At 55.3% G+C, this 22,918-nt stretch overlaps 5 non-coding genes and 4 pseudogenes across 5 annotated transcripts; all 9 read left to right on the plus strand.

The window, feature by feature from the left end:
* Positions 1–5,396: 5,396 nt before the first annotated feature.
* LOC134028568 (U2 spliceosomal RNA) lies at positions 5,397–5,538 on the plus strand (annotated as a pseudogene).
* Positions 5,539–9,645: 4,107 nt separating this feature from the next.
* LOC134028584 (U2 spliceosomal RNA) lies at positions 9,646–9,831 on the plus strand. Its single transcript, XR_009931557.1, has one exon. It is a non-coding gene; the product is annotated as a U2 spliceosomal RNA (small nuclear RNA).
* Positions 9,832–10,396: 565 nt separating this feature from the next.
* On the plus strand, positions 10,397–10,514 carry LOC134028572 (U5 spliceosomal RNA). Its single transcript, XR_009931547.1, has one exon. It is a non-coding gene; the product is annotated as a U5 spliceosomal RNA (small nuclear RNA).
* A 435-nt stretch (positions 10,515–10,949) lies between these two features.
* LOC134028582 (U2 spliceosomal RNA) lies at positions 10,950–11,140 on the plus strand. Its single transcript, XR_009931556.1, has one exon. It is a non-coding gene; the product is annotated as a U2 spliceosomal RNA (small nuclear RNA).
* A 576-nt stretch (positions 11,141–11,716) lies between these two features.
* Positions 11,717–11,834, plus strand: LOC134028573 (U5 spliceosomal RNA). Its single transcript, XR_009931548.1, has one exon. It is a non-coding gene; the product is annotated as a U5 spliceosomal RNA (small nuclear RNA).
* Positions 11,835–12,261: 427 nt separating this feature from the next.
* LOC134028567 (U2 spliceosomal RNA) lies at positions 12,262–12,427 on the plus strand (annotated as a pseudogene).
* Positions 12,428–17,856: 5,429 nt separating this feature from the next.
* On the plus strand, positions 17,857–18,025 carry LOC134028583 (U2 spliceosomal RNA; annotated as a pseudogene).
* A 567-nt stretch (positions 18,026–18,592) lies between these two features.
* LOC134028574 (U5 spliceosomal RNA) lies at positions 18,593–18,710 on the plus strand. The gene has a single exon (XR_009931549.1). It is a non-coding gene; the product is annotated as a U5 spliceosomal RNA (small nuclear RNA).
* Positions 18,711–19,125: 415 nt separating this feature from the next.
* On the plus strand, positions 19,126–19,251 carry LOC134028566 (U2 spliceosomal RNA; annotated as a pseudogene).
* Positions 19,252–22,918: the final 3,667 nt, after the last annotated feature.

Below are 22,918 nucleotides of genomic sequence, written 5' to 3' on the forward strand. Positions count from 1 at the left end.
ACAACTAGGCCTACTGGACCCTCAGACAGACATACCCATCCCTCTCCAACCGACACCCGTCACGACAAATCAGCCAACATTACAGGACTCTGACTCCACTGACATGACTTCCCCGATATACCTTCCCATACGCACCTCCACCCCTGCCGGGTCGGTAACCGTAAGGGAGCCGGCCCTGGTAGGGATAGTCACCCCCCACGACCTACCCCCACATTCCCAGTCACTGTACAATGAAAACAGCAATAACACGCCGCTCACAGACTGGAACCAAGTCGTTCTGAAGAGGAAACGTAAAACCACCACTGCGACCTCCGAAGACGACTCCACCTCGACATCCGACTCCCCCTCTCCCCCGGAACCACCACTAAAGCCTCCAGGCCCCCTTCCCTCCCCCCCCCCTCCCCTCCCTCCTCCCCTCCCCCCACGTCCCCGCCCTTGCCCCAAGTCCAGACGCCAACCCCCCACAGCAGTCTCTGAGCCCACACAGGATCAGACCAGCCAGCCCCGGCCCACCCAAGGACCCTCCGTGCCGGCCGAACCTCCACCACCAGGCAGACGGTGGGGGGACGACGAAGCCGTGAGCAACCAGGGGGAGGTGCCCTATCCGGACTACGCACAGGAGGCCATCAGGAACCTCCAAATCATCGCCACAGGAATCGCCGGACCCGCCAAACCATCACAATCACCATGACCATCACAATAACATCACTCAACACCCGCAGTATGTTACAACAGGAGAAGAGGGCAACCGTCTTCAGACACCTCTCAACACAACCGGCCGACATCTACCTCCTCCAGGAGTGTGCCATCCCCTACAAAGGGATGGATGCACTTCTGGAGGGGGAGTGGACTCGGGGAGACTCTCTCTGGTCAGGTTCCAACACGGCCAGAGCGGACGGGGTCGGGATGTTGGTGGCCAATCCATTCCTCCGACAAATTAGCCATCGAGAGAGAGTCTCCCTCTACGCCAAGCTCCGACCTCTCCTGATGACCCCCATGCCAGTAGTGGTAGGAGGCGATTTCAACTGCGCTCTGAGGGACGAGGATCGGAGAAAACCCAGGAAGGACAGATCTACCACAGCACTACAGGACATAATCAACGACTTCTCCCTGGTGGACGTCGGCGGCACCTCCCCCCCAACACACACGTGTGTGAGATCCTCGGGCTCTGCCTCTTCAAGGATCGACATGTTCTTGCTCTCGCCAGGCCTGGGAGTGTGCGCCTTCAAGACCCAGGCGACGCACTTCTCAGACCACAGGATGCTGACCGTGACCCTGCGATGGGAGGGGCCAGTCAGACCAACGAGGGGGCCCTGGAGGATGAACACATCGGCACTCCAGGACCCCTCCACTAGCCACTCCTTCTCCAGGCGCTACCTGGAGTGGAGGACCCTGAAGGAATTATTTACATCCCCGATAGAGTGGTGGGAAATGGTTAAGTCCCGGGTCAAGGGGTTCTTTGGAGGGGTGGGAAGGAGGAAGGCTAGGGAACAAAGGGCCCGTTTTCACCACCACAACGAGGCCCTACAACGCCTTAGCCTCCTCCAACTCAGAGGATTCGACGTGACCCGGGAGCTGTCAGAGACCAAGGAACATCTGGCCACACTCTATCGGGAAGAACAGGAGAGGAAGACCTTCAGGGATAAAATCCGGGGCCTGGAGGAGGAGGAGAAATGCACAAGATTCTTTTTCCGCAGGGCACGGTCCAAACAACAAGGCATCCAGTCCCTCTATAACACCAGCGGCCAGACCGTCACGGACAGCGACAACATCAGGGAGGTGACCGAGGAGTTCTACGGCCGGCTGTTTGACACCAAGCCGGCAGACGGGGCTCTGGCGGAAACCTTCCTTGACGGTCTGGACCAAATCAAAGAGGGGGGCGAGAGCGAGGAACCAGAGCTGAGCCTGGAGGAGCTCACCCGGGCCGTGCACTCCATGAACACCCAGAAGGCCCCGGGACCGGACGGGATCCCGGCGGAATTCTATCAGGCCTTCTGGGAACTCGTCAAGGGCGATCTGGCCCAGGTCCTCCGGGCAGTCTACAGGGAAAGGAGGCTAGGAGAATCAATGCGACAGAGTACAGTTACACTAATACCCAAGAAGGGGGACCTCAAGGACCTTCGGAACTGGCGCCCCATCAACCTCCTCTGCTCGGACTACAAGATTCTCACGAAGGCCCTCATGTGGCGCTTCCAAACACACCTCCCCACAGTCATCAACCCGGACCAGACCTGCGGCGTCCCCGGAAGGTCCATCAATGACAACTTGCTCCTGGTGAGAGACCTCATCTTCCACTCCCAGGAGCGGAGGTCCCCCTTCGCGCTCCTCTGCCTCGACCAAGAGAAGGCCTTCGACCGGGTAAGCCATGGCTTCCTGCAGGAGGTGCTAGGGAGGATGAACTTCCCACAACACCTCATCCACTGGACCAGGCTCTGCTACAACAACATCACGAGCAGAGTCCTGGTCAACAAACAGCTCACAGACCCCTTTCCTATCCGGTCAGGGGTCAGACAAGGATGCCCCCTAGCACCCCTGCTGTACGTCATCTACCTGGAGCCTTTCCTCCGTAAAATCAGAGCTACACACACCATCCAGGGTTACCACCTCCCGGGGGCCCAGGGAGAGAGGCTTCAGGTGGTGGCGTACATGGACGACATCACCATCGTCGGCACGGATAGTCGGTCCATCGCCGCGGCAACGAAGGTGGTGGACGACTACTGTGCAGCCACTGGCGCCCTGGTCAATCGAGGTAAGAGCGAACTGTACCTGTCGCAACACTGGAAAGAAGCGATGACCACCTCTTTCCCTGTAAAAACAGACAACATCAAGCTGCTCGGAGTCATCTACCAGAACAACGGGAAAGGGACCCTGACCTGGGCCAACACCATCAGTCAAGCCAAACAGAAGATCGCCCAATGGAGTGCACGGTCCCTCACAATAACGGGTAAGATCCTGATCCTGAAGGCAATAATCCTCCCCATTCTCCTCTATGTCGGTAGGGTGTTTCCCCCGGACAGGGTGACGAGCAAGACCATCGAGCGGCTGATGTTCACCTTTGTCTGGGGGAGCAACATGGAGCGCTTGAAGAGGACCATCATGTACAGCGCAGAGGAGAAGGGGGGGAAGGGGGTCCCAGACATCCTCAACATCATAAGGGCACAGGGCCTCTCCCAACTGGTCACAAACATCCATAAACCGGACAGGAAGGCAGGAGCCTTTGAGAGGTACTTTGCCACACCCATACTCAGAGCACTCCGTATCACCAACACCACCATCAACCACACTGTGCCCTACTGCTGGGACCCCCCGAAAGTATACAAGGAGTGGAAGAACTTTGCCTTCAGGACGGGTCTGCCCGCAGCCGGCCTGGCCTCCTGGAAATACAAGGACATCATGGCACACATCAGAGGGAAGGACAACATCACACCACCCAAGGCCAGGCCGGCCCTGGACATCCAACAGGTATGGAAAAACATCAGCCACAAGTGCATCAGCAATAAGCAAAAGGATTTAAACTGGTCAACTGCTCACGACTGTCTCCCCACCAGAGAATTCATGTACAGACGGCACATAGCCCGTACCGAGCTCTGCCCCCACGGTTGCACTGACACTGAAAACATCTACCATCTGTTTGTCAAGTGCACCGTGGCCAGGCGGGTCTGGGCCCTGTTTGTTCCCTCTGTCTCCCTCTACAGGAACATCATCTTGCCTCGCTTGGCGGCGGACGACATCCTGTTCGGTCCTCCGGGAGGCTGCACGACCCCCCGCCTACAACATCAGTGGAGGATCGTCAGCGCCGTCAAGCAGGTGATATGGGAGACAAGGAACATCAGGGTCTACCATAAACAGGACCAACCTCTCACCGTCCAGAGGAGGAGAATCACTCTCCTCCTCAGGGACTACGCCATCCTGGACTTCAAACACCACCCGGACACCGCCAGAGACACATGGGGGGTTGAAAGGTGGAAGGACGTGTCCATCTAGCTCAGCCCTCCATGCCACCACATCGCCACACCAGCTCTGCACTCCGCCCTCCGTCCCCGAAGGCCAGACGGCGTTCCCCGTTCAACACCCTCATCGCCCCCACCACCACCACCTTCCGAGCAGCCACCACTTCACCCGTTCCGGCACCAAGCCCGAAGACCCGGGGGCACCAACACCTGCCCCCAGTACGAGGGTCCGGAGAGGAGAAACCCACCAGGCTCAATGGGAAGTACACAGAACATTACACCTGCACCCCAGTACCCTTTCTCACCCCCTTCCTTCCTCCCCTCTCCACCATCTCCCACTATCACCTCACAGGGTTCCAGTTCCAGTTGGCCACATCAGCCCAGCAGCAACATCCTCCACGCCTCAAGGACCGGTCAACCCCCCCAACCCCCCCCCCAGCACATCCGCTGCAGCACCTGGAACCCTCCTCCCTGGACCCCCGAAAAGGACACAACAGCCCCCCCCCCCCCCTCCTGGCACAAGGACAAGCCCCCCTCACCTCATCAAGAAGACTGGCCCCTCCCCCCCCTCTTCACCCATACACCCCACCCTACTTACCCGGACACCACAGGGCACACTGCACCGCACCTGGACTGGGCCCGACCTGCAGCACCCCCAACCATCCCTGGAGGAGGGGATACCCCCTCGAACGGCTCCTCCCGAGGTTTCTTCGAAATTTTCTCAAAAGAGTTTTTGTGAGGAGTTTTTCCTCGCTTTCCTGGAGGGTTTTAGGTTGGCGCAGGGAGGGCCCACACTCTGGTGAAAGATCTTTGAGGTAATTGTCATTGGGTGATTGTATATGTTTTTGTACTATTTGCATTGGGTGAAATGTGGTGGAAGTTATAACATGTATTTGTAAATACTTGTTTTAATTTTGGTAAAACCAATAAATACGTAAAATTTTACTAAAGACTTCCGTGGAGGGGAACGCCGACGAGTGGAACGTGGAATTTTTGGGAGGCTTTGCCCGAGGGAGGGCAGAGCCTGATGGACGTGTGACAAAAGCAGGGTAAGGTTGGCTTTGGGGTTGCGTGCGTGCAAGGCAGGTTTTGTTTTTGCATCTTCTGTAGCTGTTTCAATTCTGTTGCCTTTTCCTTTGATTTCCTCTTCCGTCCCTGCTTCTTCTGCGGCTTTTGGCCTTGGCTTTCCGCTTCCGTCCCTGCTTGGCTTTGGGGTTAGGTGCGTGCGTGCGTGCGTGCGGGTAAGGCTTTTGTCTTTGCTTCTTCTGTAGCCGTTTCAATTCTGTTGCCTTTTGGCCTGGGCTTTCCGCTTCCGTCCCCGCTTCCTCTGCGGCTTCTGGCCTGGGCTTTCCGCTTCCGTAGTTTCGGCCGTTCTTGGTGTGGCGACCGAGTGGCCCAGCCGGTGCACGGAGGGTCCGCGCGCGGGGGGCGTCCGATAATGCGGTCATCGCTTCTCGGCCTTTTGGCTAAGATCAAGTGTAGTATCTGTTCTTATCAGTCCCCTCTCAGCCCCTCTCCCAGCACCAGTGACTCGGCGGCCAGCGATGATTTTATCCAGTGTGGGCAGCTTTTACTTGGCAAACGCGATAGAGATCTGTCCGCTGACATCGATCCAGCCAGTAAAAAGGGGAGGCCTGAAGTGAGCTCTGGAGAGTCAGATTCCTCTCCTAGGGTATTTCCTTCCAGCTCTCCGAACCAAGTGTCGTTTTTAAATTTGAACCTTACGACCTCCACCCCCAAGGAGAGCTCAGGCCTCCCCAGACGCGATAAGAAGAAAAAAGCAAAAAGCGAAGAGGTAAGTATTGTTTTATGATTTTAGTACCTGCTTTATTGTTTTACCCTCTTTTAAGGTTCCCACGTTTTTAGTTTTATGCACGTCCTTTTAACCCCTTTTACCCTTTTAATGGCGCTCACTTTTAGCACCATAAATGTAAGATGTATCACGACCACTTTTAGGGCGCAGTCCGTTTTATCATTTTTAAGTACTGTAAAAAGCGATGTGATTTTATTACAGGAATGTGGACTGCCTTTTAAAAACTCCTATTTTAAGTGGGAACGGATGTGGAGCCACGGGCCCTCCTGCTGGAGCGGCTCCAATGCTAACAAAAATGACGGAGTGGCGGTTTTAATAAAGAATCCACATGTGTTGGTGAAGGGGTGCACTGTTTTTAGAAATGGACGGGTGCTTTTACTGAACTTGACTTTTTTAGGGAAGGATTTTAAAGTAATCAATGTGTATGGTTTTAGTGATAAAAATGAACGTTTTACCCTTTTAGAAGATCTGCAGTCCCACCTGCTAGGTAGGGCTCCCCTTATTTTAGCAGGGGATTTTAACAGTGTTTTAACCAGGGCTGACAGAAGAGGTGCAGGGGTTGATTTTAAGGTAGACAAGGCATCGACCTTTTTAAACAGTACGGTTAGGGACTTTAGATTTACCGACTGTTTTAAGACCTTGCATCCCAGAGAGGAGGGCCTCACCTGGTTCAGTGATGATGGCACCAAAGCCTCTCGCATAGACTACTTTTTTACCCGGGACGCCCCCCCAACCGATGCTAGATTGACCCCGGTTTTCTTCTCGGACCACTCTATGCTGTCCTGCACCCTTTCACTATCCTCGGGTGTGACTGTAGGGAAGGGTCTGTGGAAACTGAACTGCTCCCTGTTGGAGGATGAGGAGGCCGTAAGGCAGTACAGGGAGCAGTTCAGGGACTGGCAGACCCTCCAGGACTGTTTTGACACTAGAGCACAGTGGTGGGAGATGGTGAAGGGTAGGACCAAAGCCTTTTTTAGTCAGTTAGGGAGAGATAGAAAAAAGAAAACAGATAGGCGCATGGTGGGACTGCAGAAACGTTTAGAAAGATATTTTATTTTGCGAAACCAGGGCATTGATTTTAACGATGAGATAAAAGCAGTAAAACAAGAGATGGCTATTTTATCGTGGGAAAAAAGCAAGGGGGTTATTTTAAGAAGTAAAGAAAGAGATCTAGAAGAGGGAGAAAAATGCACCAGGTACTTTTTTAAGAAAATTTTAAGTAGGAGTGGGACTATGTCCAAATTAAAAAACAAGGAAGGAAATATGATGATGGAAACTGATGACATTTTAAAAGTTGTAGAAACTTTTTATGGGGAACTGTTTGGGGAAAAAGAAATTTTAAAAGAACGAACAAAAGAGGTTTTAGGGTTTTTAGAAAAAACAGTCAACCAAGATGGAACACTAGAAAAAGACTTTAGTATGGAGGAATTGAATAAGTGTTTTAATGGTTTTAAGAGGGGGAAGTCTCCGGGGGCAGATGGGCTGCCTCTGGAGTTTTATCTCACCTTTTGGGACATTTTAGCACACGACCTCCTGACTGTTTTTAAAGACTTAGAGGACCTCGACAGACTGCCAGACAGTTTTAGAGTAGGGATAGTGTCATTACTCCATAAAAAAGACGACAGGACTGACCTGAAAAACTGGAGACCCATCACGCTTTTAAATTTTGATTTGAAACTTTTTAGCAAACTTTTAGCAAACAGAATGTCCACGGTTTTAGGTTCAGTGATCCACCCGGATCAAACCTGCGCCATCCCGGGAAGGAAGATCACCGACAGCCTCGTACTGATCAGAGACGCCATCTGTCTTGCGAGAGACAGAAACATTTGTTTAGCAGTACTAAATTTAGACTTTGAAAAAGCTTTTGATCGGGTCTCGCACCAGTACCTGTTTCAGGTACTGCAAAAAATGGGCTATCCGGACAGGTTTATAGCGTGGGTGGGGCTGTTGTATAGGGGTATACACAGCAGAATCCTTGTTAACGGGAAACTCACAAACGCAGTTAATGTCCACTGCGGCGTCCGTCAGGGTTGTCCGTTATCTCCCCTTCTCTTTGTCTCCTGTATCGAACCCTTGGCGCAGGTCTTGAGAAGGGACCAACGGATCACTGGGCTGGGAGTCCCGGGGAGCGGGGGACTCTCAGCCAAATGCGTTTTTTACATGGACGACGTGAACGTTTTATGCACCGACCGACCCTCCATCGACAGGACTCTGGACAGGACTGACTGGTTCGGACTGGCGTCAGGGGCCAAACTGAATAGAGACAAAACAGAGGCCCAGTTTCACGGCCCCTGGCGCGCACAGGACTTGACAGGACTGCCACTCACAACGCAAACAGACTTAAGGGTTCTAGGGGTAAAATTTGACCGGCTAGGGCTAGGCAGCGGGAACTGGGATGGACTACTCGGGAAGACTAGACTACGACTGGCGTTCTGGGGACTACGCGACTTGACTATTGAAGGACGCATTTTAATCATCAAGAGTGTGATCTTACCCCTGTTTTTATCCGTTTCAGTCATCTTCCTGCCTCCCAGAAGAGTGCTTTTACTCCTCGACCGCATGGTTTTTTACTTTTTATGGAAATCCAAGTGGGAGAGGCTGAAGAGAGAGGTGGTGAAGAGGAGTGTTTTAAAAGGGGGGAGGGGCCTCCCAAATTTTGTTGTGTTTTTGTCCAGCAGGTACACCGCACTCCACGTGAGCCTGGCCCGCCAAGACACCAAGACGGGCCTGTTGGTGAGGTTTTGGCTGGGGGGGTACCTGCGGACCCTGAGGCTCCTCCCCATCGACCTGAGGGTCCCGGTGGCTTTTAACTTGCCACCAGCATACTGTATTTTAAAAAAGTTTTTGAAGGATTTTAATCTTGAACAGCAGACAGAGCGAGTTTTAACTAACCATCGTTTTATTCTCTCTGTTGTGCAGGAGGGGGAGCCGGTGAGTCCAGTGCGCGGGCTCGCGCTAGGCGAGCCCTCCACGGTTTGGCGCAACGTGGCCCATCCTGCTCTGCTGAACCGGCACCGCGACCTCAACTGGATGGTGGCCCATGAGATCCTCCCGGTCAGAGCCGTCATGCACTCCCGGGGCATGGGAAGAACATCGAGGTGCCCACGGCCGACTTGTGGCGGAGAGGAGACCGTGCGGCACCTGCTCTGGGAGTGCAGGGCCGCCCGGGACCTGTGGATCCAAGCGGGGCCCCTGATAACCCCGAGCCTGCCAGCAGGGGAGGTCCTGACAGCACAGCTGGTGCTCTACGGGGTGAGCCAGAGACCCATACCATCGGGACAATTCCGCCAGCTCTGGCTCACCCTGACATGCTATAAAGAGGCACTGTGGACCTCCAGAAACCTGCTGGTGGGGAAGCGCGTGGAGACGGCCACCCAGGCAGTGGCGAGGCTGGCTACAGGGACCCTAGGGTGGTACGTCCCACGCGCCATTCGGAAGGGGCCCCCACCCACGTGAAGTGGTCCGGGCGGCCGCGGCCTGACTGCGCCGGAATGGCTGCCGTGGTCGAGGATCTCCGCTGGGCCACAGAGGAAGAACGGAGCGGTGACCGGTTCGGCGGAGCGGGAGGAATCGGCCCCGTTTATGGACTCCAAGCTCCCCCTTCTTTGCACAACAGAGACTTTTAAAACTTTTACACACATTTCTTATCATGTCTTAACCCTGTTTTGATGTAACACTTTTTATGGCTTTTATCACACTGTGTTTTAAAGTATTGTTTTGTTTTAAGTATTGTCTTTTAACATACGTACTTTTAAATTTGACCAAGCACGTGTTTTTTATCCAAATTTATGCCTTTTTAAAGTGTTTTAAGACATGCAAATTGAAAATGTAAAATGATACTTGAAATGTGTTTTTAATGCTCTGTCTGGCTGCAAATGATCAATAAATTCTTTCAAAAAAAAAAAAAAAAAAAAATCTGTTCTTATCAGTTTAATATCTGATATGTCCTCCATGCGAGGACAACATATTAAACGGATTTTTGCAACAGGGAGTCGGAACAGGGGCTCGCTCCGTCCGCTCCGCGCATCGCCCCGGTATTGCAGCGTCTCCGGGAAGGGTGCACTCTTTCTAAGCGTGTCAAAGAGAAAAGCTAGTGAAAAAAACGGGGTGAAAAGGGGGTGTGGGCGGAGCCCTGTCGGCCGGTGGCGTTTTCCCGCCCTTTTAGATATAAAAAAAAAAAAGAAAAAAAAAAAAAGTGAGGTGAGTGACCTCAAAGGGGGGGGGGGGGGCTGTGAGTGAGTGAGAGAGAGAGAGAGAGAGAGAGAGAGAGAGAGAGAGAGAGAGAGAGAGAGAGAGAGAGAGAGAGAGAGAGAGAGAGAGAGAACTGGCTGACAGTCAGCGGCCGAGGTGAAAAATGGGAAGGCAATCGGAATGAGTTTTTTATCGCCGTGTCAGCCCACACCAACACGGAGTCGACTGGCTGGAAGGCGCATACGATAAACACGTAGGGATCTTAATGGAGAAATTGCGGCGAGAAAAGAAAAGCCAAGCGGGCGGGCGGGCCGAGCCCCTCTGCGGCCCGTGGCGTTTCCGCGCCTTTTTTTCCCGATAAGGATGCGGTTCGCCGCCGCGGACGGGTGAGTCAGGGCCAACGGAGGGGTTGGGGGTAGGCCGTTTGGGCCGTTTCAAATCGGCACTCTGGTTCCCCTTCAGCACGCACAAGCCTTTCGCCTTTTACTAAAGACTTCCGTGGAGGGGAACGCCGACGAGTGGAACGTGGTATTTTTGGGAGGCTTTGCCCGAGGGAGGGCAGAGCCTGATGGACGTGTGACAAAAGCAGGGTAAGGTTGGCTTTGGGGTTGCGTGCGTGCAAGGCAGGTTTTGTTTTTGCATCTTCTGTAGCTGTTTCAATTCTGTTGCCTTTTCCTTTGATTTCCTCTTCCGTCCCTGCTTCTTCTGCGGCTTTTGGCCTTGGCTTTCCGCTTCCGTCCCTGCTTGGCTTTGGGGTTAGGTGCGTGCGTGCGTGCGTGCGTGCGTGCGGGTAAGGCTTTTGTCTTTGCTTCTTCTGTAGCCGTTTCAATTCTGTTGCCTTTTGGCCTGGGCTTTCCGCTTCCGTCCCCGCTTCCTCTGCGGCTTCTGGCCTGGGCTTTCCGCTTCCGTAGTTTCGGCCGTTCTTGGTGTGGCGACCGAGTGGCCCAGCCGGTGCACGGAGGGTCCGCGCGCGGGGGGCGTCCGATAATGCGGTCATCGCTTCTCGGCCTTTTGGCTAAGATCAAGTGTAGTATCTGTTCTTATCAGTTTAATATCTGATATGTCCTCCATGCGAGGACAACATATTAAACGGATTTTTGCAACAGGGAGTCGGAACAGGGGCTCACTCCGTCCGCTCCGCGCATCGCCCCGGTATTGCAGCGTCTCCGGGAAGGGTGCACTCTTTCTAAGCGTGTCAAAGAGAAAAGCTAGTGAAAAAAACGGGGTGAAAAGGGGGTGTGGGCGGAGCCCTGTCGGCCGGTGGCGTTTTCCCGCCCTTTTAGATATAAAAAAAAAAAAAAAAAAAAGTGAGGTGAGTGACCTCAAAGGGGGGGGGGGGGGGGGGGGCTGTGAGTGAGTGAGTGAGTGAGTGAGAGAGAGAGAGAGAGAGAGAGAGAGAGAGAGAGAGAGAGAGAGAGAGAAAACTGGCTGACAGTCAGCGGCCGAGGTGAAAAATGGGAAGGCAATCGGAATGAGTTTTTTATCGCCGTGTCAGCCCACACCAACACGGAGTCGACTGGCTGGAAGGCGCATACGATAAACACGTAGGGATCTTAATCGAGAAAAAGCGATCCGTGAAATGGAGAAATTGCGGCGATAAAAGAAAAGCCAAGCGGGCGGGCCGAGCCCCTCTGCGGCCCGTGGCGTTTCCGCGCCTTTTTTTCCCGATAAGGATGCGGTTCGCCGCGGTTCGCCGCCGCGGACGGGTGAGTCAGGGCCAACGGAGGGGTTGGGGGTAGGCCGTTTGGGCCGTTTCAAATCGGCACTCTGGTTCCCCTTCAGCACGCACAAGCCTTTCGCCTTTTACTAAAGACTTCCGTGGAGGGGAACGCCGACGAGTGGAACGTGGTATTTTTGGGAGGCTTTGCCCGAGGGAGGGCAGAGCCTGATGGACGTGTGACAAAAGCAGGGTAAGGTTGGCTTTGGGGTTGCGTGCAAGGCAGGTTTTGTTTTTGCATCTTCTGTAGCCGTTTCAATTCTGTTGCCTTTTCCTTTGATTTCCTCTTCCGTCCCCGCTTCTTCTGCGGCTTTTGGCCTGGGCTTTCCGCTTCCGTCCCTGCTTGGCTTTGGGGTTAGGTGCGTGCGTGCGTGCGTGCGTGCGGGTAAGGCTTTTGTCTTTGCTTCTTCTGTAGCCGTTTCAATTCTGTTGCCTTTTGGCCTGGGCTTTCCGCTTCCGTCCCCGCTTCCTCTGCGGCTTCTGGCCTGGGCTTTCCGCTTCCGTAGTTTCGGCCGTTCTTGGTGTGGCGACCGAGTGGCCCAGCCGGTGCACGGAGGGTCCGCGCGCGGGGGGCGTCCGATAATGCGGTCATCGCTTCTCGGCCTTTTGGCTAAGATCAAGTGTAGTATCTGTTCTTATCGACGATATTTTTAGCGATTAGCTTTTTCTTGCTAATGTTTTTCGGTTAAGGGGGGGTGGATGAGGAAGTGTCGTGCGGTGTATGGGACCTTCCTCTAGTCTGGCGTCGTATCTTTTGGGGTTTCTCGTGGGTGCTCTTTTTTTGACCTCCAGTGCGATATGGCTGGGAGGAGTTCGTCTCAGGCGGCTGGAGCCGGCCTGCGCAATACTTTGCGGTTTTCTTCGGTGGAAGAGGGTTTTGGAGTTGGGGATCGCGATTGGTTTGTGAGGAAGGTGGTGATGGGGGCGTTGGGGCTGAATCCGGCGGAGGTTTTCTGCCTCCAGTTCAACTTGGCGGAGGGGGGCTACGAGCTCTCCGTCACGAAGGACGATCGGTTTCGGGAGGTGGCGGCGCTGTGCCGGGCCAAGGCGGGGGAGGAACCTCTCTCCAGGATGACGGTGGAGTCGCTGTGTCGGACCAGTTTGAAGGTCATCACCGTGCTCATGTACAACCCTTACGTTGGGGACGCAATGGTGGCGGGCTTCCTGGGGAAGTACGGGAAAGTGGACCCTTTGGTTCGGTACCTGAGGGACGGGTACGGGATCTGGGCTGCTCGGAGGCAGTACCGGGTCCTCCTGGCGGACGATCCGGAGGGGGCGGAGGGCCTCAGGCACCCCCCGGCCTACTTTAACATCGGGGCCGAGCGGGGGTTCCTTTTCTACCCCGGGCAGCCGGCTTTCTGCCGGAAGTGCCGGGTTTTCGGCCACGTGGCTACCGGGTGCGCCCAGCTACGGTGCCGGAACTGTGGGGAGGCGGGGCACGGCGCTGCTTCCTGCCGGGCCCCGAAGAAGTGCCACCACTGCGGTGAGGACGGTCACCTTTTTCGGGACTGCCCCAAGCGCTCCTATGCCGGGGCGGTTTCCGGTCGTCGGGGGGGCCCTGTTGCATGGGGTCCTTTTCCTGGCGGCCCGGCGGTTCCTGGCGGCCCGGCGGTTCCTGGCGGCCCGGCGGCTCCTGGCGGCACGGCGGCTCCTGCGGCGGTTCCTGCTGGTCCTGCGTTGGGGGTTCCGTGTCCTGCGGTTGCTCCCGGTTCTGCTGCGGTTCCCGGTCCTGCGGCTGCGGCTGCTCCCGGTCCTGCGGCTGCTCCCGGTCCTGCGGCTGCTCCCGGTCCTGCGGCGTTTCCCGGTCCTGCGGCTGCAGCGGCTCCCGGTCCTGCGGCGGTTCCCGGTCCTGCGGCGGTTCCCGGTCCTGCGGCTGCTCCCGGTCCTGCGGCGGTTCCTGGTCCTGCGGCTGCGGCTGCTCCCGGTCCTGCGGCGGTTCCCGGTCCTGCGGCTGCAGCGGCTCCCGGTCCTGCGGCGGCTCCCGGCCTCCGGGTGGCGGCGGTGGTCGGCGGTTCGGAGGCGGAGGCCACGATTTCGTCCTGGGGAGAGGCTGTGGATAGGGATGCTCTGGCTGTTCTGGCTGAGCTGGATTTCTCCAGTTTCCCTCTGGGTGGCTCCTGGTCGGTCGAGGGAGGCGAGGAGGATGGCATGGACGTGGTTTCGGCGAGCTTGAGGAGGAGCCGAACGCAGTCGGGGGGCGAGGTGTCGCCTTCCTCCTCGGGGGAGGGGCCAGCGGGGCTGCCGGCGGTGCAGGGGAGGAGGAAGCGGAAGAAGAGGAGGGGGGCGGTTGATGCGGCCCCCCATCTTTCCCCTCTTCTCTTGGCCAACCGTTTTGACCCACTTTCTGGGGGGATGGACGACAGCGGGTCTGGCAGTTTGGACGTCGTCCCGCCCGCTGCTCTTGCGAGCGCGGAGGCGGGCTCTGGTCCTCTTGGGACTGAGGCGGCGACCGACAGGGCCCCGGGGCTTGCCCCGGATGCGCTGTCAGGACGCAGGGACCTAGTGTCGGAGTCGCCTCTGAGCCCGGCGGGTTCCCTCCTGGAGCCCTTTTTGCCAAACCCAGGTCCGACCATAGTGGACTATCCTGACTCCTCGGCGCCGGAGACTGGCCTGGACTTCATGGACAAGCTCCCCGATGGGTGACTTTATTGTGTGCACTGTAAACGTCCGGGGGATGCAGGGGGCTGTGAAGAGGGCGGGGGTGTTTTTGTATTTGGGGGGGGTTTCTTTTCATGTGTGTTTTGTGCAGGAGGCTCACTTGAGGGACGGGAGGGATGTGGGGGTTTTTGCACGGGGCTGGGGGAGGGGGGAGTCCTGCTGGGGTGTGGGGGGGGTGCATTCCTCGGGGGTGGGTATTTTGTTTGGGGACCGGGACTTCAGGGTGTCGGGGAGTTTTTCTGTGGTCCAGGGGAGGGTTTTGGTGGTGGATGCCACTTGGAGGGGGGTTTCTTTTCGGTTTGTAAATGTGTATGCTCCGGCCCAGCGGCGGGAGCGCAAGGGGGTGTTTTTGGCCCTGGCTGACGTGTGTGTCACCGATAGGGTTTTGGTGTTGGGTGGGGATTTTAATGTTTCTTTGGATGGGGAGGGGGATTTCACGGCTCAACATGTAAAGGATGTGGTGGGGGGTTTTTTGTTGAAGGACTCTTACCGGGCTGTGCACGCCATGGGGGAGGGTTACACGTGGGGCAACTCACGGGGGGACCGCAGCCGTATAGATTTTGTTTTTGTTCCCAGCACGACGGTGGTCGGGGTGGCGGAGGTCACGCCGGTCTGGTTCTCGGACCATCACCAGCTCCGGGTGACCTTCAGGGTGGAGGCTCCGGTGCACGGGAGGGGGTACTGGAGGCTCAACGTCCGGGTCCTCGAGGAGGAGGCTTTCCGGGCCTGCTTCCGGGAGCACTATGAAATCTGGGCCTCCCTCAAGCCCTACTTTGGGTCTGTGGTGGACTGGTGGGAGAGCGTGAAGGTCCACACCCGGACCCTGGCCATGGACTACTGTGCTGGCAGAGCGCGGGCGGAGAGGGCGGAGCTGTCCGGCCTCCAGAGGGCCCTGCACCATTTGGTGGCGGCGGAGAACCGTGGGGAGGGGATGGACCTTGGGGACATGGAGGTGGTCAAGGGGAGGCTGGCCTCCTACTTCCGGGCCAAGGCCTTCCTGTTCAGGGGCAGGACGGACGCGTTCGAGCTGGGGGAGGTGTCTGGGGCTTTCTTTTTCCGCCAGGTCCGGGCGGCCAGAGCGCGGAGCGTCATCCCGGGACTTCGGGGGGAGGACGGGGCCCGGGTCACGGACTCCAGGGGGATGGTGGGGGTGGCGACCGCCTACTACCGGGAGGCTTTTGGTCTGCGGGGGGTGGACGAGGAGGGGGCTGACCGCTTCGTGGGGGGCCTGCCCGGGAGGGTGCCCGCTGAGGTGGCGGAGGACCTTGAGCGGCCGCTGTGCCTGGCGGAGGTGGAGGGGGCCATGCTGGGGCTGCCGGCAGGGAAGGTGCCCGGGCTCGACGGCCTGCCCCGGGAATTTTACTCCGCTTTCTGGGGGATCCTGGGGAAGGACTTTGTGGAGGTGCTGGCGGCGGCGCTGGAGGGGGGGCTTTTGGGGGCCACCATGAGGGTGGGGGTCCTCAGCCTCCTGTTCAAGAAGGGGGACCAGGAGCTGATGGGAAATTACAGGCCAATCACTCTGCTTTGCGCGGACTACAAGATCCTGGCCAGGGTGGTGGCGCGGCGGCTCCGGGCGGCGCTCCCCCATGTCATCAACATGGACCAGACGTGCGGAGTGGAGGGGCGCAGGGTCCATTTTAATACGGGCCTGGTCCGGGACTGTGTTCACTGGGTGAGGGAACGGGGGGTCCACTTGATGCTGGTGGGGTTGGACATGGAGAAGGCGTTCGACCGGGTGGACCATGGGTTTTTGTTTTCGGTGATGGAGAGGGTGGGTTTTGGGCCTCGGTTTCTGCGGTGGGTGGGGGTGTTATACACGGGGGTGGGCAGCAGGGTGGCGGTGAACGGGCATTTGGGGGAGGTGGTGCCGCAGCTGTCGGGGGTCCGGCAGGGGTGCCCTCTGTCTCCCCTGCTCTTCATTCTCTACCTGGAGCCGCTGGCGGAGGCCATCAGGGTGGACGCGGGGGTGGCAGGCCTGCGTCTGCCGGGTGGGGGCCCGGAGGAACTCAGGATCTCCCTCTACGCCGATGACATGACCCTGTTCCTCACATCGGAGGGGTCGGTGAGGAGGGTGGTGGAGCTTTTGGGCCAGTTCGGGGCGGTGTCGGGGGCCAGGGTCAACCTGGGCAGGTCCTCGGTGAAGTTTTTCGGGCCTTGGGCGGGGAGGGAGGGCGGTGTGGGCGGCCTGTCTCCGTGCCCGGGGCCTATGAGGATCCTCGGAGTGGACTTCGCCGTGGAGGGGAGCGCGGCCCTCAACTGGGGGAAGTGCCTGGCCGCGGTCCGGACCAAGATGGGGCTGTGGAGGGCCCGGGGGCTCACCCTGAGCGGCAGGGTGTTGGCAGTGAAGGCCGACATCCTGCCCTCGCTCATTTACTTGGCGCTCGTGTTCCCTCTGCCGTCCGAGCTGAGGGCGCCCCTGGTACGGGACGTCTTTGCCTTCGTGTGGGGGGGGCACGAGTACGTGAAGAGGGAGTGGATGTACCAGCCGGTGGGGATGGGCGGGAGGGGGGTCCCGGACATCCCCCTCAAGTTGGACGTGCTGCTTTTCTCCTTCCTCTGCCGGTGCCTGAGGAGCCCGAGCGGACACCGGTGTGAGGCCTTTTTGTTTTTTTGGCTGTCTTTCCCCTTCAGACGGCTGGTAGGGGCCTGGGACAATTCCAGGCCCAAGGGCGAGGTGCTCCCGCCCCACTACGGGCAGGTGGTGGGGTGGGCAGGTCGGCACACAGAGTGTGGGGAAGGGGACCTGTGCCTTGACCACCGGGGGCTGTACGACACCCTGGTGCAGAAGAGGGGGCCGGTGGGAGTCTACGGGGTGGGCCCGGCCGGGTGGGCCTTCATCAACCACCGGGGCCTGTCCAACCGAGAGCGAGACCTCAATTGGCTGGGGGTCCTGAGGAGGCTGCCGGTCCGGGAGGTCCTTCACAGGCACGGCCTCTCCCGGCTGCGCACGTGTCCGCGGGCGGGCTGTGGGGGCCTGGAGGAGACGGTGGGCCACGCCTTCATCGAGTGCGCCTTCGTGAAGGAGGTGTGGGGGGAGCTAGGCCGCGTCTTCCGGGGCATGGGGCCCCTGTCCCTGTCCTGGGACATGGTGATGCTGGGGTTGGGCCTACGGGGGAGGGGGCGGGTGGGGTTCCTGCTTTGGCTCCTGATATCCGTCGGGAAAACGGTGGTTTGGGACGCGCGACGGGAGCTGGTGCGCCACCGGGTGGACTGGGGTGTGGGCGGAGTCGTGTGGCGGGTGAGGGCCGAGCTCCGGAGGAGGAGGGAGATGGAGATGGTGCGGTGGGGGTACCACGCCGCCTTGGAGCGGTGGCGGTTTTTATTCCCCTAACAGTTTTGTCTTTGGTTTTGGGTTGGGGGTTTGGAAAGTGAAGGTTTTTTCACCAGTTTTTGTTGTTTTTCTGACATGTTGATGTCTGTGGTTTGGTTGTGCGTTTTGTCTGTTTTGGATTTTCTCCTGTTTTTTGTTTTCCTTGACCGGTGTGGTCCGTGTGGCTGGTGAGCCTGTTTGTGTTTTGGAACTGGAAATAAATTCATTGACAATCTGTTCTTATCAGTTTAATATCTGATATGTCCTCCATGCGAGGACAACATATTAAACGGATTTTTGCAACAGGGAGTCGGAACAGGGGCTCGCTCCGTCCGCTCCGCGCATCGCCCCGGTATTGCAGCGTCTCCGGGAAGGGTGCACTCTTTCTAAGCGTGTCAAAGAGAAAAGCTAGTGAAAAGGGGGTGTGGGCGGAGCCCTGTCGGCCGGTGGCGTTTTCCCGCCCTTTTAGATATAAAAAAAAAAAAGTGAGGTGAGTGACCTCAAAGGGGGGGGGGGGGGGCTGTGAGTGAGTGAGTGAGTGAGTGAGTGAGTGAGTGAGTGAGTGAGTGAGTGAGTGAGAGAGAGAGAGAGAGAGAGAGAGAGAGAGAGAGAAAACTGGCTGACAGTCAGCGGCCGAGGTGAAAAATGGGAAGGCAATCGGAATGAGTTTTTTATCGCCGTGTCAGCCCACACCAACACGGAGTCGACTGGCTGGAAGGCGCATACGATAAACACGTAGGGATCTTAATCGAGAAAAAGCGATCCGTGAAATGGAGAAATTGCGGCGATAAAAGAAAAGCCAAGCGGGCGGGCCGAGCCCCTCTGCGGCCCGTGGCGTTTCCGCGCCTTTTTTTCCCGATAAGGATGCGGTTCGCCGCGGTTCGCCGCCGCGGACGGGTGAGTCAGGGCCAACGGAGGGGTTGGGGGTAGGCCGTTTGGGCCGTTTCAAATCGGCACTCTGGTTCCCCTTCAGCACGCACAAGCCTTTCGCCTTTTACTAAAGACTTCCGTGGAGGGGAACGCCGACGAGTGGAACGTGGTATTTTTGGGAGGCTTTGCCCGAGGGAGGGCAGAGCCTGATGGACGTGTGACAAAAGCAGGGTAAGGTTGGCTTTGGGGTTGCGTGCAAGGCAGGTTTTGTTTTTGCATCTTCTGTAGCCGTTTCAATTCTGTTGCCTTTTCCTTTGATTTCCTCTTCCGTCCCCGCTTCTTCTGCGGCTTTTGGCCTTGGCTTTCCGCTTCCGTCCCTGCTTGGCTTTGGGGTTAGGTGCGTGCGTGCGGGTAAGGCTTTTGTCTTTGCTTCTTCTGTAGCCGTTTCAATTCTGTTGCCTTTTGACCTGGGCTTTCCGCTTCCGTCCCCGCTTCCTCTGCGGCTTCTGGCCTGGGCTTTCCGCTTCCGTAGTTTCGGCCGTTCTTGGTGTGGCGACCGAGTGGCCCAGCCGGTGCACGGAGGGTCCGCGCGCGGGGGGCGTCCGATAATGCGGTCATCGCTTCTCGGCCTTTTGGCTAAGATCAAGTGTAGTATCTGTTCTTATCAGTGCGTGGAAAAACTGACTGACAACACCTTGAAAGTGGTGATTGTCAGGATGTTTAATGAGACTGTGAACCCCGAGGATATCTGTGTCTGGTTGAAAAGGTACTGCACAGTTAAAGGGGTTCCAGTTAGAGTGAAGGATCTGGATGGCATATGGAATGGAGCTTGGAGAGTGCCCATCCAGCAGGTTCCAGATCCGACAGGTTTTGAAGGACTGAGGCAGCTACCCTCAATCATAGTGTTGGGGGAGAACAGGGGCTTCGTGCACTACATGGGACAGCCAAAGTTATGCAGAAAGTGCATGAAGCATGGGCACCTCGCGGAGGCGTGCCAGGAGGTGGTTTGCGGAAAATGCCGGGAGATCGGGCACGTCTTCGCGGAGTGCCCAAATGGGAGAGCTTGCAACTTGTGTGGCGAGCTCTCCCACCTGTTCAGAGACTGTCCTCAGTCCTTCGCCAACAAGCTCCGGGCGGTCAGGGCGCCCGTGGAGCCTGTGGTGGCCGGTAGGGGGCCCGTTGAAAAGAGGGCGGAGGTGGCAAAAGAGGTGGCGGAGGGAGTAAAAGAAATGGAGAAGGTAGCGGAGGAAGAGGTGGAGGAAGTGGTGGCGGACCCTGTTTTAATTCCTTTTAAGCAGGTGGCCGCCGAGCACAGACAGTCGATGGAGAAAGAGCAGAGCGCGGGAGAGGAGGCTGGGGGATCTGAGGAGACAGGAACCTCCAGCCCCTCTCCCAGCACCAGTGACTCGGCGGCCAGCGATGATTTTATCCAGTGTGGGCAGCTTTTACTTGGCAAACGCGATAGAGATCTGTCCGCTGACATCGATCCAGCCAGTAAAAAGGGGAGGCCTGAAGTGAGCTCTGGAGAGTCAGATTCCTCTCCTAGGGTATTTCCTTCCAACTCTCCGAACCAAGTGTCGTTTTTAAATTTGAACCTTACGACCTCCACCCCCAAGGAGAGCTCAGGCCTCCCCAGACGCGATAAGAAGAAAAAAGCAAAAAGCGAAGAGGTAAGTATTGTTTTATGATTTTAGTACCTGCTTTATTGTTTTACCCTCTTTTAAGGTTCCCACGTTTTTAGTTTTATGCACGTCCTTTTAACCCCTTTTACCCTTTTAATGGCGCTCACTTTTAGCACCATAAATGTAAGATGCATCACGACCACTTTTAGGGCGCAGTCCGTTTTATCATTTTTAAGTACTGTAAAAAGCGATGTGATTTTATTACAGGAATGTGGACTGCCTTTTAAAAACTCTTTTAAGTGGGAACGGATGTGGAGCCACGGGCCCTCCTGCTGGAGCGGCTCCAATGCAAACAAAAATGACGGAGTGGCGGTTTTAATAAAGAATCCACATGTGTTGGTGAAGGGGTGCACTGTTTTTAGAAATGGACGGGTGCTTTTACTGAACTTGACTTTTTTAGGGAAGGATTTTAAAGTGATCAATGTGTATGGTTTTAGTGATAAAAATGAACTGTAAGGCAGAGTTTCTGGATACATGTACAGCGTGTGTCTCTGTAAGGTCAAGAGGTCATGCAGCGAGGCCCCCTCTGAGCAGAATATAGCATGCAGGCCAGACAGTGGGGAGACAGTGAGGAAAATCATGTACAAATAAGGCTTATGTGATTAACAATCACTTCACCTGCTGAACGTTCTAGGGTGTCAATACATTGACCACTGAAGACCCGTTAAGGAAGCAATTCTGTGTCATTCTATATATGTAATGTCCAACCATCCATGTATTTAAGCACAACTGAGAGACAGAGTTCTCACTCATGCCATCAGATCGTCTTGAACTGATTGTTTGATCCGGGCTGCTCGACTAATAAACCAAAGTCAACTCCTTTCCTTTGTCGTGACTCCTTCCGGCCTGCCTTCTCCAGAATTTACATCTTATCAATATATGAATATGTAACAACTTTACAGCGAGTTTGTCTCAAAGAGTTAGAAAATCATGATTTGACCCGATGGTATTGGTAAACGAAAGCCATTACTTCCGTATTGGATACCAAGCCATCTGCGTTGCAGGACGGCAATAATTCCGTTCAACCACAAGGACCCTTACAACCAAATTGTGGAATTAGCAATAAGACTGTTGTGTATGCCATAGTTGTACATGCCAGATGTCCCTGTTGAGTAAAGGTTTGCCCATCCCTACCGTTTCCTATGGTGTGTTCCTTCAACTGCACATAACATACGGAAAATTGGCTTTTATAAAAGCATTTCTAAAAAAACTTGGGGTTTCTCATTTGCCCCAGTAGCCCTTAGGTAGGTTTAGTGTAAATAAACCCTATAACCCTGTACACTGTGCTTTGAACGAGAGGTTCTGGACCAAAAAAGTAAGTGTACGAAAATGTTCTCCACCCCCACTAACACACACAAAACCAAAATAAGGATGCTGAGCAAACTCAGGTGCCCACTGCCTATAAAGAGTTACATATTGGCTGCAAAATGTGCAGAAGATTGGTCTTTAAAAGGACTAAAAGTTCAGAGATAGACTGAGTCTACTTTGAATAAAACCATATGATTAAAAATAGAAGTTTTCCCCACCTCCATAAAATAAGAATTTTGAGAGAAGAGAGAGCTTCTAAAATTTCACCTCTTCAAGGCTTCCTCAAAGAAGTACTGAGCTGATTGAGCCAAACAGGAAGTTTTATAGGGATTGGGAGGAAGGGGCTTGTCCACCTCCTGTGGATTGTGATTGGCCCTCCAGGCCATACCCCTCTCACTCCCCTGTGTTTAATTAAGGACTAATTCAGCCAAACACTCCCATCGTTTTAGCACGACTTAGCACGTGTTCACGTTTTCTGAAGTCGCCCAACAACTCACCTCCCATCAACACTCAACCAAGGAGAGATGTCCATCAGGACCAAAACCTCACGCCATAAGAACAGTTTCTTTCCATCTGCTACTGGCCTCTTCAACAAGGCCAAGGACTCCCATTGACATTCATTCATTATTTAAGGCAGTATCTGATTGCACTATGTTGACCACTCATGCTGCTCATTCTTATCCTTATTCTTATATATATTATATTTTATATTTAAATTGTTTTATTCTTAGATTGTTTAGTTCTTAGGAATAGTTAAACTTCTGTACCTTTACTTAATTTAAGATTCGTATATGTTTAGTGTTTGCACCTCCCTACCACAGTAAATTCCGTGTTTGTATAACATACATGGCGAATAAACCAAATTCTGATTCTGAGAGGAGGCCCCTCTCTTTGCTTTTGTCTTTGCTTCTTCTGTAGCTGTTTCCTTTCTGTAGCCTTTTCCTTTGCTTCTTGTGTAGCTTTGGCCTTTGCTTTTGGCTTTGCTTCTTCTGTAGCAACTATGCCAGGAAATATGAAGGGTGCGAATAGTGTCTTACTGAGTGTACTTCGTGACTGCCATCTTGACTGTAAGTAACCAGAGTTTGTTTCATTAATTTGTGTTGAGCTAAAACTTTGTCTCAAGGACAGAGGGTAAGAGTATAGCAGCTAAATTGGTCAATAGTTAGCGTGCTAGAGACCGAGTTTCAGGGTACTTGCCGCCGAGTGAGACCCTGGCTTTGTTTACATAATTAGGGCCATTGTAGAATTGTTAAATCAGCCCTGACTTCAGTAATCAGACTCAAGAGCGAATAGTGCCAAAAGAAAACAAACTAACACACAGTCAAGCTTCAGTGGTAAGTGTGGCACGTCCCTCCCTCCCCCGACTCACGGGGGCCAGCATCATCTACAGGACCAGGACCTTCCCCACGAATGTCAAAG

This window comes from Osmerus eperlanus, chromosome 10 (assembly GCF_963692335.1).
Source record: "Osmerus eperlanus chromosome 10, fOsmEpe2.1, whole genome shotgun sequence".
In the NCBI taxonomy this organism is placed as follows: Eukaryota; Metazoa; Chordata; class Actinopteri; order Osmeriformes; family Osmeridae; genus Osmerus; species Osmerus eperlanus.